Source organism: Marmota flaviventris, chromosome 15 (genome assembly GCF_047511675.1).
Source record: "Marmota flaviventris isolate mMarFla1 chromosome 15, mMarFla1.hap1, whole genome shotgun sequence".
In the NCBI taxonomy this organism is placed as follows: domain Eukaryota; kingdom Metazoa; phylum Chordata; class Mammalia; order Rodentia; family Sciuridae; genus Marmota; species Marmota flaviventris.
The window spans coordinates 49,539,241-49,558,056 of NC_092512.1; the positions used below are offsets into that span (position 1 = coordinate 49,539,241).

At 36.9% G+C, this 18,816-nt stretch overlaps 1 protein-coding gene across 1 annotated transcript in view; it reads right to left on the minus strand.

Moving 5' to 3' along the window:
• Ralyl (RALY RNA binding protein like) overlaps positions 1–18,816 on the minus strand; it is a 354,882-nt gene that overhangs the window by 94,084 nt on the left and 241,982 nt on the right. The window lies entirely within an intron of this gene.

Genomic DNA, 18,816 nt, shown 5'->3' on the forward strand with positions numbered 1-18,816 from the left:
CCCACTGTGCTTGGAAAACATGCTTTGTTTTACAAGAAGCCATGTATCTGCAGCATTCCTCATACCTGCTATTTGCAGGCCAGAAGTAATGCTGATGAGAGAAATCCAAGTTATCCTGAAAGGGGAGATTTTGTGACCCTTTCCACAGACCAGATCCCAAAACTCAGGAAGATAACGATAATTCCTTGCAATTATAAAATCTATAAGAATTTATGGTTAAGAATCCAATTAGAACTGGTCAGCATGGGCCAAAGTGACTTAGTGTTGTCATGGCAGTGGGGACTCGAAAGTCTGATGTCATCCTGCTGTCAGTCAAAAGTCAAGAGGTAGACCTCGGAACAACTGTCTGGAAACTTCTCTGGGCTCCCCAATAAAACTGGAGTACAGGAGAGGCACACTGTCCCTCTTTAACTTGAGAGAACCCACTTTTCCCTTCAAAGTGTCCCCTTTTCTTTTTCCTGTCTTTTCAATAAACTCATACCTGTTACTCTGAACAACATGTCTGGAATCTTCCTGACTTGTATCACAAGAATCAGGGTTTGAAAGTGGGAGGGTGGTCTGTGCATTGCCTCAATTCCTCAGAAGTCCTCAGCTCTGTAACAATAGCCCACCCCAATTTTTCTTCCCTCATAAACTGTGTGGTGCTCTCATGCCAATGGGCTAATCTACTTGCTTTTAAAGAAAAGAAATTTTGTAATTTTCATTTCAATAGTTTTACATAATAATCTATTTCTTAGGTCACTAAAAACAAAATGATGATAAGATGTTTAGGACAGTGTCCAGGTGGAAACTAAATCCAGGAAATGTCAGGACTTTTGTCATTTGGATCATGGTCACAGTGGCCTGGTAGTTGACTTTCTAGAAAAGTAAAATGATGGCTTAGAGTATTTAATATGAATAAGAATTTCATATTATTTATTTAAAATCTGGTGTACTTATATGAATTTTATTCTACTTGTGAATGTATCTTTATTCTAATAGTTCAGCTACCCTTAGAATTTAATGGGAAATCAGAATAGTGAAAGTAATTGTGCTGAATTATACATCCATACCCTTTATTTACTTAAGATTAAATGAGGAACAAATAAATTTCCTGGAATTTGATTTAAACTTTTTCATTTGTGTAAGAAGAAATAACAGCTTATTGGGCTTTCCAATATATGCAATCAATTTTATTTAATCCCTTTGAATCCATAAAGCCAATCTCATGAGTAGACTAATACACAAAGTATTTCTTTTTATTTTCCCTCACAGAACTTCATTAAAACATAATCTGAAAAAAAATCAATAAACTCCCTATAATAAGCAGGGTGCATTTTAATGGTTTTTTAGAAGACATCCTGCCAATAATAATTATTACCAGAGGCTTCTCAGTTATTATATCTGGCTCCTTAAATTAAATTGAATAATCAATTACTGAGTACATATTGTAAGTTAGGTACAATACTGGGAGTTGTGGATAATAACATCAGGAGAACCTTAAGGTATGCCAATCTAAATATGAGGGATTAGACAGATACACATACAACTGTAGAGTGAGGCAGAATTCAATAAAGGTCCAAACAGAAATTAAAAACTGCTACGAGAGCTTGTAGGCAAAAGGAATAGGATGTGCTAGTGGGAAAGGTGATCAAACAAACCTTCATGAAAAAGATGACATTCTGATTGGACCTCATAAAAGGGTGGGCCTTTGGCAAATAAATGTTAAAAAATGAGGTCCTTCTCAGTGGACAAACAATGGAGGTAGTAGCTGCTCCTCTGTAATCCCAATGATTGAGGCTGAGGCAGGAAGATTGCAAATTCAAACCAGCCTCAGGAAAAAAAAAAAAGAGTTGGGGATGCATCTCAATGGTTAAGTACCACTCTGTTCAATTCCCAATACAAAATACAAGGCAGTAGAACAATGTGGGACAAGTATGAACTGTGCTTGGTGAAGACTGTTTTTTTTTTCTCTAGACCAGGGATTGAACTCAGGGGCACTCAACCACTGAGCTACATCCCCAGCCCTATTTTGTATTTTATTTAGAGACAGAGTCTCACTGAGTTATTTGACACCTTGCTGTTGCTGAGGCTGGCTTTGAACACTTGATCCTTCTGTCTCAGCCTCCTGAGCTGCTGGGATTATAGGTGTGCGCCACTGTACCCAGCTTATCATAATATTTTTGATACTTGAAGAGTATCCACACTTGAACAGATTTATAAGTTTTATCAAGATATGTGAACAAAAATCTGTCCATTTTCCCTTATGTGTTAGGAAACATATAAATCTGTATTTACTGTGGTATATGTATGTGTACTGAATACACATACATACATATATTCAAAATTCAAACAGTACAATAAACTCTTTAGTATATTATCATTGACGAAATAATTTATTCCTATGGAATGGGGAGAAGGTGAATGATACCTAGAGAATTATGACATTTTTAGAGTTCTTGACTAATTATAAATCAGGGCCTCTGACCTTACAGAAAGTGGCTAAGATGTTCAAAATATCAAAATAATCTACCAAATCCATGTAAGGGTTCTGATCTTTCATATGTTTGAATAAGATTTACTCTCTTACACATTACAGGTTGGTACTTTAATTGAAAGACATGTCAGTGGCATGATGTGTGAAAAGCAAATTTTGGAAATGAGAGAAAAAAAGGAGGAAAAGAAGGAGAATTATTTTTCTCTCTTCTAGCTGAGTTAATATGGATTTTGAGTTTGGGAGTATCACCTGGAATAGAGTATGTTGTTGTCTGTCTCTGTGCTGCATTCTGATAGGGAGGATATTTAAAGATGTCATTCCAAAATTGTGTTAGTTTTCACTTTTGTCTTCCATTCTAGCACGAATGTGAAAATATGCATATATTTTTTCTTCAATTCATGACTATTTTATAATGCTGCAAAGAGAATGAAAATTTTCTCTTCGTTCACAGCATGACGTACTCAGTAACAGAACTATAAATATAGTCTCACCTGGACCAGCACAACTATCCACAAACCAGTATTCCTGATTCCAAATACTTCTACATCTCCTTCCTATCATGTTTATTGTTAATGACTTGGAAGTGTTTCTTTTTAATTAACTATCAATAATAACAATGAAATCAACAACAATAACAAAACCTCTTCAGTTACTCCCCATAGACTATAAGATAACACAGAGTCTTCAACGTTAGGAGTCTCCAATATGCAACTCTTCAACATTCCTTCCCTATGCATTCAATTACTGAATCCTTCAGCATTTCTCAGCATCTGCTCTCTGTTTGGCATTATTCTTGCTCCTTGTTGTCAGGTAGAGACATGCTTGTACCTCTACATAAGCTTTTCCGTTAGCTCAATTGCTTAACAATAAATTTTCTGTTATGCTTTCCACCCATTAACATATGGTGTATCTTCTTTCTTTTGGAAGCGTATTCGTTATTAAAGGCCTAACTCAAGTTCTACTTCTTTCCCAATTATAAAATTTGTCAAATGAGGTTTAATTCTATTTTCTGTGCTATCCTTTGATTATAGTCTTTCTTGTACTTACGTTTGACTCATGCTTTGTCAGTGCTCTGCTTTTCTTGTCACTTAGCTAATTTATATAGATTTATTTCTGTTAGCCTTTCCCCTTCACAAGCCAATCCTTCCATTCCATTAATCATTCCCGTCTTTCTTCTTTGAACTTAATCTAATTTATCTGAATTTCTTGACACTGAAGTTTTCAGTTAAATATTCTAGGAGGACTCATGTCAAAATCCAGTAGACTATTATCTATCTCCTTGTTTCAACTAAATTTAGTCATTATTATGCAGGTCTCATTCTTGTAACTTCTTATGCATTCTTTTATCTAGCCATAGATTAGTATTTAACCATTTATAAGTCTGTTCACTAGATGATGAACTAAAAAGGCAGAGTGTTTGTAGCCACAAAATAGATGTTTTGTTAATTTGTTAATTAAATGTTTACATTTCCTTGAAACTTTCTGTTTTAATATTTCTTCCCATAGGAAAAAAAATGCTGACATTAAATTCTTCAAACACATAAGTATCAATATTAGAATGTTTGGACCATTACAATTGCCATATTAGGTTATACCTTTCTTTCATTTATCAACGTGTTGACTCAGTTCCTTGCATTATGATAATAGAGCTGGATCCTATAAACATTTCTCTGCTACAGGGCACAATGTTAGGGTTTGTCAGGAGGGGGTACTGGAGGAAAACTGCAAAACACAGAAGAGGAAAGGGTGCCCTTCCCAGGTTCCCATGGACTTTTCTTCTTGCTTCTGTGGCATGGCTACCAGCAAGGTATCAGAGACTCAGTCATAAACATTGGCATCCCAGCAGGAGGCTTCTTATGCATCACCTCCTGTTTTGATTTGGATCTGTAATATCCCTTGAAAAGCTCATGTTTTGAAAGCATGGTCACTAATGCAGCAAGGTTTTGAACTGGGGCTTTCAGGCAATGATTAGAGCTCATACCTCTTCAATGGATCAATCCATTTACTGATTAATCCATTGATAGCTAAATGAATTACTGAGAGGTGGGACCTTGTTGGAGAAAGTTGAACACAGGAGATGTGGCCTTGGACTATATCTGTCCCTGGCCCCTTGTTTGTGCATACTCTCTCTCTCTCTCTCTCTCTCTCTGCTTCCCAACTACCATGATCTGGCTTTCCTTTGCCATGTCCTTCTGCCATGATGTTTTTGCAGTGGAGTTGACTGACCATGGATTGAGATTGAGACTATGAGCCAAAATGAATATTTCCTCCTCCAAATTGTTCTTGTCTGGTATTTTGGTCATGGTGATGAAAAGCTAACACAAGTCCAGTCTACCAACATCCCAACACACTTCTGTGCCATTCAGTAGGCTGCACCCATACCCTGTCTAATGAAATCTGAATCTCAGCCTTGGGGAGGTTGTCTCTTCAAGTTCCTTCCTTGGCTCCTCTCCCTCAGACATAGAGGTAGTAGTTGTTCCCTTTGTTTTCTACTCCAATATTCTTTTGCAATATCTTACTGATTTAAAGGACTTAATTATCTTTTACTAGCCCATATTTCTTAATATTAATTATTTTGCTGTTAAAATTACTGGTGTGATTTTTATCTTTATTTTCCTGACTGGACCCTGATGGACACAACTTGGTTTAGGCATTTTTGTGTTCTACATGTTTAAAATGATCATATATGACATGTAGTCAAAGGATATGAGTTTTCAAATTATAAGTAAATCCTTTTCATATCTTATGTATTTGATGCATTTGATATGATGATGATGATTTAACTTATTGGACTATAATGATTTTTCTAAAGTTTTCCTCCAAGGGTAAAAATATCAACTGCACAATTCTTCATGGTGGAGTTTAATTTGTGAAATATCTCAGACTTTAAAGGTATGATATTAATAATAATAATTGATAATCAATGATAATAATGTCAATACTTACTAAAATGCTAACCACTTCTCAGCTACTGAATGCTTTGCATTTATCAAATCTTTTAATTGTCTTAAAAAGTTCTCTGGGTAGGTGTTAAAATTAACTTGGTTTTCTAAATTAGAGAAAAAAAAGTCATCAATATGACTAATTCAAGTCCAGAGTATAAATGGATTGTCTATGGGTTACCAAATATTGGTGGAGAAAATACTTGGTGTTTTGTCCATTGCAAGCAAAATATAAACCATGAGTTTGACACAAAACCACAAAGCTAATGAAATCGTACTTGGCATTAAATATAGTGACTTTTTAAAAAGAGGTAATAATTCCAGTGGACTTTCACATTTGAGACATCATTAGAAATATTTAGTTTAATATGTATCAGTACAATTCTAGAAGGATTTGGAACAATTGGAATGCATACAGATAAAGAAAATTAGGATGGCAAAAAGCCTCAAAACAATGTCTATATTAAAATGGTTGAATTAAGTAAGGATGCTTGATTTTGAGAAGAAAGCCTTTGGGAAGGAAGGCAGAAAATTATTTAAATAGTTGAAAGGCTGTTTAGTGGAAGAGGAATTGAATTTATTTGTTGTGGCTACAGAAAGCAGACAAAATATTAAAGGAAAAATGTTATTGCTAAATAAAAACAAAGAAATAGAATATTGTGTTCCAAATACCTTGAGCTTTTAGTAATGTAGGAAAACAATAGAATCATAAAATGGAAAACACAATGACAAAACATTGCATGATCTAATGTAACACACAGACACATGCACTCCAAGAGAAGCCCAAGAATCATTTGTTAGGGATTTACAGAGAACAGAACAGAATTAATTGCAAACCCCTGTTGCATGGAACACATATTACCTAAGATGAGTATTTCCTACAAGTATTATAGAAGCAAAAGTAGCATATTGAACACCCATTGATTTAATTTGCACTCTTCCTATTATGACTTTCTTCTATAAGAATAATTTATTGTTGTAACTATTATTTTTTCCCACTGGTTGATATGCCAATTCTTATTCCCAAATACACATTTGTAAAAGATTTCCTCCACTTTATATTATTTTATTCTCCCTCATATTACTATTTCTTTTGTATTTTCATCTTTATTTTACCAGCTGAACTTTAGAAATGTCAACTGTGCTGCCCCTCCAACACGATAATTTTTCCACTCATATTTATTTTCAACAAACCATTCACCCATTTTATGACAGTCTTAGTTAAAGAGCATAGCTAAATGTACATGTGTAGGTGAGGTTCTTAGAATGCTAGTGTCAGAGGTAGACAAAACATGATGAGCAGCTATCTTCACAAAATTTTGTCTGGCTTTGGTACTGGCACAACTTTTATATTGATGTCTTTCTGTTTCCTTCACAAATGAAAAATGGTACAGGTGAACACAGAACTACTATCTTAAAATCTTGAAAATGCCCTGTTATTGTCTTCACAGTCGTATACATCACAGAGAAAACTGAGTAGGCCTCTATTTTTGGATGGGTGCCTATAGGTTTTATTTTATTTTATTTTTAATTTCAAATTTTAAAAACCTCATTGGAAAAAAACAATGAATGATATTTTACCTTTTGTTATGGACTCATTCTACAAAAATTTGGGAGAGGGAATAAATTATTTATAAGTTAAACATGATGGTTTTTTAATCCTTTTTTTTCCCTTTGTGCTCATTTCTGCCACTTTAATTTTTCTCTATTTTGCTTAGGGAAAAATTGTCAAAATCCCTATTTGTTATTATTTGGATATCAGGTATCCTCCAAAAGCTCACCTGTGAGACAATGCAGGAAGGTTCAGAGGAGAAATGATTGGATGGTGAGTCTTAACCCATCAGTGAATTCATCCCTGATGGGATTAACCAAGTGGTAACTAGAGGCAGGTGGGATGTGGCTGGACAAAGTGGTTAATTGGGGGCGTGGCTATGAGGTATATATTTTGTGTCTGGAGCTGGAGTCTCTCTCTCTCTCTGCTTCTTGACCACCATGATGTGAGCTGCTTCCCTCTGCCACACACTCCTCCATGATATTCAGCCTCACCTTGAACCCTGAGAAATGGAGCTGACCTTCTGTGGAGTAAGACCTTTGACACTGTGAGCCCTCAAATAAACTCTTCCTCCATTACTGTTCTGATCAGATCCTTTAGTCACAGCAGCGGAAAGGCTGACTAAAACATTATTGATTAGATTTGTCTCTAATTATTTACTGAAGTCCTCCACCCCTGTCCATCAAATCTTCCATTAACTACTAGAAGTGAAGCATTATATTGATTCTGAGGTTTTGTTAACAATCAGTTTCTTATGACCTACTAATGTTTCTTAGAGGCAGTTTTTAGCCTTATGGGAACTAAGAAAACATACCTTTTGTGTAATGTTCTTCAGTTTCTAGAATTAAACCATGTTCAGGGGAATGTGTTCTCTTTGAGCCCTCAGAATACTGCTGTTTACTTGTACAAAAGAAATTTTTTTTTCATAAGCTTCCGTGTTTTTTTCCCCTTGTTAATTCTTTTCTGTCTTGCTTAAGTCAACATTTAGTGTTTATATTGTTATAACTATGCAAATATTATTCATAGCTGAGTAATATACTGTGCAATGATTAACTTTTCTTCTTGGACAAATTGTTGTTTACTTGGCCCTTATACTTGTCTAATTTTTTCATTCTTCCCAGAGCGCTCCATCGTTCTGCTACAACCCAGACCTCTCACAGGTCTGCCACAAAGCCACTGTCCTTGTACCCCTCCTCACCTTAGAACTTGCTTCTCTTTTGTGTTAGACACCCCACCGTACCCCACCTCCCTTTATTTTTTGTTCATTCAATGATTTTAGTGGAACAACTGTCTGTAGATTTATTAGAAAGGGTTTGTGAATAATTAGGTTTCCAAAAAAACTGTTGATTCTTATTATTGTGGATTCTCTATTTGTGAATTTGCAAAATGATTTGTAACCCCCAAACCAATACTGGGAAAGTTCTCTCAATTATTCACACACGTGTAAAAGAGAGTCATACAAATTTGAAGTCATCTGATGTGCACGTTCCTAGCTGAAGTTGAAAAAGGTGGCAGTCTGCCACCTCATTTTTTGCTCTCACACTATATACAACCATCTGTTTTGTGATCTACTTAAAGCCATGATTTTTGTTTTCCTTTTTGTGCTTGTGTTTATTGATTTGACTTTTGAGATGGCCCCCAGCACAGTGTGGAAGGGCTGTCTAGTGTTTCTAAGTGCAAGAGGATCGTGAGGTGCCTTAAGAAAAGACACGTTAGATCAGCTTTGCCCAGATGTGAACTATACTGCTGTTGACAAAGAATCCAATGTTAGTGAGTCAACAGTACATATCAAGTAAGGAGTCTTCAATTAGAAACATACATAAGCATGGTTATTTATTGAATGGCTGGCAAAACTGTGACCAGAGGCTCCCAGAAACCTAATTATTTACTCTAGGAACAATGGGCTCCATGCTTGATTATTTAGAGTTTGACTGACTTTATAGAATATAACTACTTATAAAAACAATAGTCTACTGTTATCTTTTTCTGTCTTTGTGATTTGATTGATAATGTGTTTGACTTGATTGCTAGCCTAAATATTTGGGCTAAAAATAATTTTCCTTCAGAATTTTGAAGGCATTATTCTTTTATCTGCATGATTCTAATCTTGAGAAATTCTGATGTCATTCTGCTTCCAAGTGTTTTTTAAAAAATATTTTTATTGGATCTTTTAATACATGACAGTAGAATCCATTTGACATAATTATAAAAGCATGGAATCTTTCTTGTTCTTCAGTCCTCAGTACTTCTTCTTCCTCTCCCCTCCCTGCTGAGAGCCACGGCTGAGTCTGTATGGCCCCTGGCATTTTGCCAACAGTATTGATTGACAGGCGCCTCTGCCTGTCCGCCTCTGCCGCAACTTTTGAGTTCTTGCACTATTTTGGAGTTCTCGTGGGGATTTCCGGGGATTCCCCGAGAGTTCCCATTGGTTGGGGAAGTGCAGGAGGAGGGATTTCCGGGAGAGATAGTTCCGGCTGGGGGTTCCTGGACAAGCCTCGTGGCGCGTTCGGGAGGTTTCCCCGGGAACTGTGTGAAGTGTTTTCCTGCAGTTTAAAAATAAAGTTTGTTCCTGCTTCAGTGGCTCGTGATTTGTGCCCAGCCAGACTGCGGCATTTGGTGGCCCGTGCGGGGAACATCTGAAGCTTTGGGGTAAGTGAAATTACTTGCCCCTAAGGGAAGGCGAGTGAATGGGTGACCATTTTAAAAAACAATGTGTTCTTGTTTTGATTTGTTTTGTGTTTGTTTCAAGCTGCCTATCCCTAGAATTTTCTCAGGCAGATTGGGAAAAATGGTTGGCTCAAGGTTTGAAGTTGTTCGCCCCTGAGGAAGAGATAGAAATAGACCACAAATGCACATATCAAGAAAATAGGAAAATTGATACAACAATTTTTTGTTCCGTTTTTGTTTCATTCTGTTTCGGTTTTGTTTTGTGTTATCTTATTGGGTTGCGTTATCTTTATAACAGATTAGAAATTAGTAAAAAACAAACTGAAAGAGTGTTAAGTAAATTGTTAGAGGTTCAGACCATGGAGAAAGACATTTTAGATCAAGCAAAAGAGAAGGTCTCTCAAGCTAGTCAGACAGAGGAAGAAAATTTAAAGGAAGAAAGCTTAGAGGAGAAACAGCTATTAGGGAAAAAGCTACAACAGGAGGCTGCTACTAACACCGTTCTATCATCAGAGGGCGTAATTCAACCAACAGCTCCCCCTATGGAGATAGCTGAGTGGCCCTCAAACCCCGTAGTTAATAGATGGGATCCTGAGACAGGACCTCAAAGATTAGCATGCCCTGTACTTGAGCAGGCAGGAGGGCAGCGAATTCACCGTGCTTTAGATTTCAAAACAGTGAAGCAGTTAAAGGAGGCTGTAACAACCTATGGTCCTCAAGCACCGTTCACTGTAAGCATGGTCGAATCCATTACCAACTTGGACATGACGCCAGCAGATTGGGCTAGTATGTGTAAATCTGTGCTAAATGGAGGACAATATTTGTTATGGAAGATTGCCAATGAGGAATTTTGCAGGGAGACAGCTAGGCGAAATGCAGCAGCCGGTTACCCTCAAAGAAATCTAGATATGTTGTTAGGAAAAGGACCTTATGAGGGTCAACGGCAACAAATTGAATATGATCCTGGCGTATACGCACAAATTGCTGTAGATGCGGTTAGGGCATGGAAAACTTTACAGGGGCATGGAGGTTTACAAGGTCAATTATCTAAGGTAATACAAGGAACTAATGAACCTTATGCTGAATTTGTAGATAGGCTTATTCAAGCAGCTTCTAGAATTTTTGGGGATACAGAACAGGCAATGCCATTTATAAAACAACTGGCTTATGACCAAGCAAATCGTTGTTGCAGAGAGGTCATTAGACCATGGAGACATGAAGATTTAAACACATATATTAAATTATGTAGAGACATTAATGAACAAGGGCAAGTCTTAGCAGCAGTACAACAGGCTTTAGATGCCAGGCCAAAAACATGCTATAATTGTGATCAAACAGGACATTTTAAAAGGAGTTGCCCCATAGGAGGAGGGTTTAACAAAGCTAGATATCAAACGAATAGAATACCGGGTATTTGCCCACGATGCCGTAGAGGGAAACATTGGGCTAATGAATGCCGTTCTCAAACCACCATAGAGGGTATTCCGTTATCAAAAAACAGACAAGGACCAAGTGTTTACCCACGATATCGTGGAGAAAGGCATCGAGCTCCATTGCCAAAAAACGGACAGGGGGGCCCAATGCTCCGGGGCCCACGACCACAAATGTACGGGGCACTGGAGGAACCCAGAAACACCATGGAGGAACCCAGCAACCCCATCAGGGTAGTGCCCAGGACACATTATCCATCAGATCTCTCATCAGACGAACCAGAGGGAGCGCAGGGTTGGACATCTGCGCCTCCGCCAGAGCAGTACTAACTCCAGAGATGGGAGTTCAAATCATTCCCACAGGAGTAAAAGGACCTCTTCCCCAAGGAACAGTAGGCTTATTGTTAGGACGCAGTTCTTCTACGCTAAAAGGACTTATGATAAGTCCTGGGGTAATTGATCCCGATTATGAAGGTGAAATAAAAATTATAGCTAGTTCTCCAAAGGGTATATCAGTAATTTCACCAGGAGATAGAATAGCACAGTTATTAATAATACCCAGCCTACATGATAAATTTTCCAGTAGTACTATAGAAAGAGGTTCCAGGGGATTAGGCTCCACAGGTGTAGATTGGGCTATGCTGTCTTTAAATTTAGATTCTCACCCCATGCTAAAACTAAATATTCAAGGACATGAATTTAATGGGCTACTGGATACAGGTGCAGACCTTAGCATCATATCTCGTCAAGAATGGCCACAACATTGGCCGTTACAACAAGCCACTCAAATGCTTCGAGGCCTAGGAGTGGCAACTAATCCCCATAGAAGTGCAATGGTATTAGATTGGAAGGATCCTGAAGGATGCGAAGGAACTATACAGCCATATGTATTGGATCATCTTCCTATAAATTTATGGGGACGAGATGTCCTAGATCAATTAGGTTTGACATTAACAAATAACATCAATCCAAATGCGCCCACTATTAGGGCTAGACAAGGTTTCAGGAAAGAAAAAAAATTAGGAGAACAAGGCATAGCAGCACCCATTCAAATAGATCAGGGAATAAATAGACATGGACTGGGTTTTCAGAAGGGGTCACTGAGGCAATAAAAATTACTTGGAAATCAGATAGACCAGTATGGGTTCCTCAGTGGCCCCTGACTAAAGAAAAGATACAAGCAGCCCATGACCTGGTCAAACAACAATTAGCGGAGGGACATATACAACCTTCCGTATCTCCTTACAATACTCCCCGTACGGGCCACCAAATGCCGCAGTCTGGCTGGGCACAAATCACGAGCCACTGAAGCAGGAACAAACTTTATTTTTAAAATGCAGGAAAACACTTCACACAGTTCCCGGGGAAACCTCCCGAACGCGCCACGAGGCTTGTCCAGGAACCCCCAGCCGGAACTATCTCTCCCGGAAATCCCTCCTCCTGCACTTCCCCAACCAATGGGAACTCTCGGGGAATCCCCGGAAATCCCCACGAGAACTCCAAAATAGTGCGAGAACTCAAAAGTTGCGGCAGAGGCGGACAGGCAGAGGCGCCTGTCAATCAATACTGTTGGCAAAATGCCAGGGGCCATACAGACTCAGCCGTGGCTCTCAGCACCTCCCTTCACCCCCTGATCCCTTTCCTCTACTCTACTGATCTTTCTGCCATTTACCCATCATCATTTTAAAAAATAGATTTCTTGTGGATGTACATGATGGTGAGATTCACTTAGGTATTTTCATATACGTACACAGGAAAGTTATATCAGTTATGTCAGAGTCATTCCACTGTCTTTCCTTTACCCATCCCCTTTGTCTACTACACTAAACTTCTATTCTTCTTTTTATCCTCCCCCCTTATTATGAATTAGCTTCCACATATCAGAGAAAACATTCAAACTTTGGTTTTTGAGAATTGGCTTATTTCATTTAGCACGATAGTCTTCAGATACATCCATTTACCAGCAAATGTCATAAAGTCGTCTTTTTTATAGTTGAGTAGTACTCCATTGTGAATATATACTACATTTTCTTTATCCATTCATCTGTTGAAGGACACCTAAATTGGTTCCATAGCTTAGATATTGGGAATTGAGCTCCTATAAATATTGATGTGGCTGTATCACTATTGTATGCTGCTTTTAAATCCTTTGGATATATACCAAGGAGTGGGATAATTGGGTCAAATGGTGGTTCCAGTATAAGTGGCTTTTATTTTGCTATTTGCACATTTATGGTCTTTTTAGCTATAGTCTTCCCAAGTTTGGTTCATCTTTCATTTACTGTGCTGACTGCTTTTTTATTTGAAAGCTCATCAGTTTGAGAACATATTTCTACAGCATTTGAGAATGTTTTCCTCATTGCCTAGATATTGAACTTCTGAGATGAGGTTCTCATTATTTTAAAATCTTTGATATTTGATATCTATTTGATCTTTTAAGTTCATACCCAAATTTTTATAGAATTTTCTATTTCAGCTAAAATGCTTTTAATTTCCAGGAAGTTTTTTCTTATCCTCCATATGTACTTTTACATAACATTTTACAAATAAAGCTACAATATATTTCCCTCTATTTAAGGATATTAATTATAAGCTTTATTTTTAGTTTTTTTGTTTGTTTAGTTCCATTTAGTTTTATGCTTACTATATTTTCTGTATTTGTTTGGAATTCTCTTTGTGTGGATTTTCTCTTGGGCTTCTCTTTCTTTGAATATCTTCTCAAATGTCTGGTGATTCTTTACTAGTTGGTCAGATCTCAAAGCAGTGTGCCAAAACTTGGCTGGAAGCTGTGTGTGTGTGTGTGTGTGTGTGTGTGTGTGTGTATGCTTGTGTATGCTTGTGCACATATGCATATTTGCAGAGCTTTTTGCCTGGTGGGGTTCATTGCAGCACAATGGGATGGGGTCCTAGGGATTTACTGGAAATGTCAACTGCCATCTGTAGGTCATTTGGGTGGTAATTTTTCTCAGTCTCATCCTGGTGTAATACTGAAAAATAATGAAATTTCTGTGTTATCCTAATATTTTATAGGTGGTTAAGGTAGAGGTAGAGTGTTTAATCTTCTGTGAAGCACAAGGACTAAGGACCAGTTGGAGTGTTAGGAATTTTCATGTGATAAATGGCACCCAGCAAACATGTCACATGTATTCATTTCCCATCTGCTGGTGAGAGTTGTTGCAAAGCAAAGGGAACACATTTTTTTTTTTAAATGAAGAAATAAAAGCAGCATCAGCAACAAGAAGGAGAAAGAGGGATGGAAAGAAGAACAGGGGAGGAAGTAAAAGAAGGGAGAACTGGAAGACAGGAAGAGGAGGAGAGGAAGGAGTAGAGAAAAGAAAGGGGGTGAGAAGAGAAGGGATGGGAGTCGGAGCAGGAGGAGAGAGGGGTAGGAAAAGTGGAAAGGGGAGGTTAAAAGAGGGAAAGGGAGAGGGAGTTGAATAAAGGTGACATGTGGTCTGTGCTTTTGCATTTTCCTTAAGGTAACAACTGTTGAATTTTCTGTCTTGTTTCATCCAGTGTGTCTTGTAAGAAACCCTTTCGTTCAGCCAGATAGTGCTACTGGCTATCTCCATAGTGCAAATAGAACCTGCCTAGCTTTACATCCCATCGTGTATTAATAGTCCACAACTTTTTATTACCTCAAGAATTATAAAGTCATGCAGTGTGGGACAGATATCTATTTATTTTTATTTTTTCTTGTCCATTAGTTAGAGTTCCTAATCAATTCCTTATACTACAGATACAAGCTTCTTCCTTTTATCCTCTTAATTAGATTATAACCTCCTTGAAGGGAAAGACTTAGTCTTGTGCAAAGCTACCCAACTTATTGTGATAAAGGACCAGGTGTTTCATTTAAAAATTTTACCATCCATCAGAGTCTGAGACTTTTGTATGAAATCATATACCTTGATGTCACAGCACTGTAAACATGCTGTAAAAGTTTTCAAATGTTTGTTCTTTGGTAGTGTTTACCTATCAGGTGTGAGACTCTGGGTTCAATCCTAGCACTACAGAAAAAAAAAATTACTCTTGCTTTATTTATCTAGTCATGAACTGGTATAAAATGATTCACTGATCAGCACTGTTTACTGAATCCACTATGAGAAGTACCAGAATCTGGTCCACTTTTTAATTTTGCTTTGCATCTACCAATATGACTTTGGGCATTTTTACAATATGACTTTTGCACCGAATACCTCCTTTCTAAATATAACTGAATTGATATTCATTCCTGGGAATGAAGTGTCAATTAGAATAAAATGGCATTGTAATATCCACTTCTTGTTTTTAACCCCCGGTTTGTACTTCACAAGTCTCAATGTTAAGCATTGAACAGTGTTTCTCAAAATAAAGTAAACTGAAGAATATGAAGAACCTCTTAGATATATTTAAGTATATCTTACTTAATACCACTCTTCATCTGACATTGTCAAAAATAAACGTCTAATACTGAATTCTGCAGCAATAACCATTTAGTGTTGTGATCTTTACAATATGGAAAGAAAGCTCAATATTTAATAGGAAACTGTCCCTGTCTCATGGGCTAGTAGAGAATAGCAGCTGACATTGTTACCACATCATACTTTTCATACACACAGTGCCTGTCAAATAATGAATGGAGGTACTTAATGAAACTGGACAGCTGTTCATTGCACAAAGGCCATCAATACTATCAATCCTTTCTCTAGAGCTTCAAAGTCAAAGCTGGCAACTTAAGAAATCTAGGAGTGAATGCTTTGATTTATTGGGCCTCTTCTTAATCTATGACTTGCTGGTCTTACATGGGAATCTGAAGTACTTAGCCTGCTACAGGCCTACCGAGATTAATGAGGATAATCAAAGGACCATGATTTACAGAACATATCTTTAAAATAGCTTCTCTGGGGAGCCTCACTTTTTACAAGGCTTTCAAGATTTTTAAGATCCAATTGGGTTATAGCATACACTTCGTTGAAATACTGCCTGCATGATATGATAATTTAGCCAATATCTGAAGAAATGTCCCATCAAGTGTTTCATCTTTTACATGCTTTTCATTGAAGCTAAAGGGAAACTGTAGTCAAGGTTTGCTTACCACTGCAATGAAATAACTTTCATTTTGAAGTTGATGTGGCCTGTAGTGTATCTTGAATGTGATCTAGTAAAAATTGCACCAAAGAAGTAATGAGGTTTCTAAAAATAAGAAACGTTTGGGGGTTAACTCTTCATTTTAATGTCTACTTTGGTTAGCACGTGACAAGATATAGCTGTTCAATACTTTAAGCTTTAAAAGAAAAATGTTCTAAAAAGCTCTTAAAGAATAAGTAATGCCTGACTTTTGCTAATATTTGGCAGTTACTGATTATACTGTGGTAACTGATTTGTTCTGTAGAGTTAAGCAGAAAATCCTTTTGAATCAAAAAGTATTTCTGTGCTTTGAAAATGGCATTAAAAGCATTGAAAAGGTCATATTTTGAGACTGATGAAATAAAGATCAGTCATTCTTAGCGAGGTGATCAGAATGTGATTGAGAAGTCAGCCTTTAAAACTTGCCTAGCACTTTTATAATGCAAGTCTGAGATTCACAGTGTCTCTAAAAAGTAATAAATAACTTTTAATGTATGTGATTATTTTCCTGTATAATTAAAGCTATTATTTAGACATCCATAATGATTCAAATGAACCTGAAACTCAGAAGGGAGCATAGTGTTAGTATTAGAAATTAGCAGCTCTTTCAGCAAAGGCCTCAGACTGGCTTCATTCCCAAATGGCTGTAAATGTTTTGGGTGTCTTCATGGAGATATTATCATATCTCTGCATCTCAGCTTTCCTGTATTAAAAGAGTGATGATATCACTTTTATCCATATGAGAATCAGTAAAGATTCATTGACTAACACAGAATAAAGGATAATCAATTTTGAACTCTTAAGATGAGTGTTATTTACACTCTTGAGAAATTACTTAGATAATCAAGTATGATTCAATTAGATATTCAGCTTTAAGTATATTTTATGTTATTAAAAAAGGAAAGAATTTATTCTCTTTAAGAGAGCTTACATAGTTTTCTTTCCTTTGAGGTGGGTCAAAGGTGGTCAAATCAATGAAATCAAAGCACTTTTTATTTTGTGTTTTCATTTCTAGTGAGGTATTTTTTATTGATTTTTAAAAGAAAAATAAATGACAGCGGAATGCATTACAATTCTTATTACACATATACAGCACAATTTTTCATATCTGGTTGTATATAAAGTATGTTGACACCAATTCGTGTCTTCATACATGTACTCTGGATAATGATGTCTATCACATTCCACCATCATTGCTAACTCCCCCTCCCATTTTCTCCCACCGCTCTGCCCTATCTAGAGTTCCTCTATTCCTCCCATTCTCCCCCTCCCTACCCTGCTATGAATCAGCCTCCTTATATCAAAGAAAACATTCGGCGTTTGTTTTTTGGGATTGGCTAACTTCACGTAGCATTATCTTCTCCAACACCATCCATTTACCTGCAAATGCCATGATTTTATTCTCTTTTATTGCTGGGTAAAATTCCATTGTATGTATGTATGTGTGTGTGTGTGTGTGTATATATATATATATATATATATATATATATATATATATGCCATATATTTTTTTATCCATTCATCTACTGAAGGACATCATTTTTTTTTTTTTGAGAGAGAGAGAGAGAGAGAGAGAGAGAGAGAGAATTTTTTTTAATATTTATTTTTTAGTTTTCGGCGGACACAACATCTTTGTTTGTATGTGGTGCTGAGGATCGAACCAGGGCCGCACGCATGCCAGGCAAGCGCGCTACCACTTGAACCACATCCCCAGCCCCTAAATTGTTTTATTCATATAGACACTCAATAAATATGTACTCTTTCATCAGTCAGACTATGTGATTACTTTTTCCAATCTAGCCTGATAGTTTAAAAACTTCATGACTATAGTTGGGGGTGTAGCTCAGTGAAATAATACTTTCCTAGCATGGGTAATGCCCTGATTCCATCCCCAGTACTTAAACAAACAAAAACCCTCATCATCTATGAAAAAAGTGCTGGTAGCAATGTGGAAACAATAGTATTTGAGTAAGTTAATACACCTCTTAAAGTTTTGGTGGATTTAAATTTGATTCCTAACTCCACTTAAGATTAGCTCCTCTCATGAATGAGAACTTATGCATGTCAAATATGTTTCTTTATTTATTATGTATGGTTATGTGATGTCTGTAAAACAAATTGTTTCAGAAATGTGTGATATAAAGTGTTCATAAGCCTTTCACAGACTTTAAAGGGATTGTAAGACTTGTCCATTTAGACCCATTTAGCTGTGAGGATTGAGGATTGAGTTTGTTCTACAAACAAGAGTTTAGAGGATACAAACATTAGCCAATATTATTTAATTTTGCAATTTTAATAACATTTTATTTTAAATAGACTCATAGCCTATAGAACATCATATTTGTTTGGGGGTAGAATGGATTTAATGATTGAGTAGGTTCTCTCTCTGTCTCTTTCTGTCTCTGCCTCTCTCTTTTCATCTCCCTCTCTCTAATAACATAATGACATTATGATCAAAGATCTCATCCAAATTTTTGGGAGGAAGAGGTTGCCTATGATATATAACAATGCCAATTTTCAATGTAAAACTGATATGAATTGTGACATTTGGGTTAATGTGACACTTTATTATATGAACAAATTAGATAGTGGTGGAAGTGCTGATAACACTCTTTTGAAATATCATCAGCTATAAAGTACTGC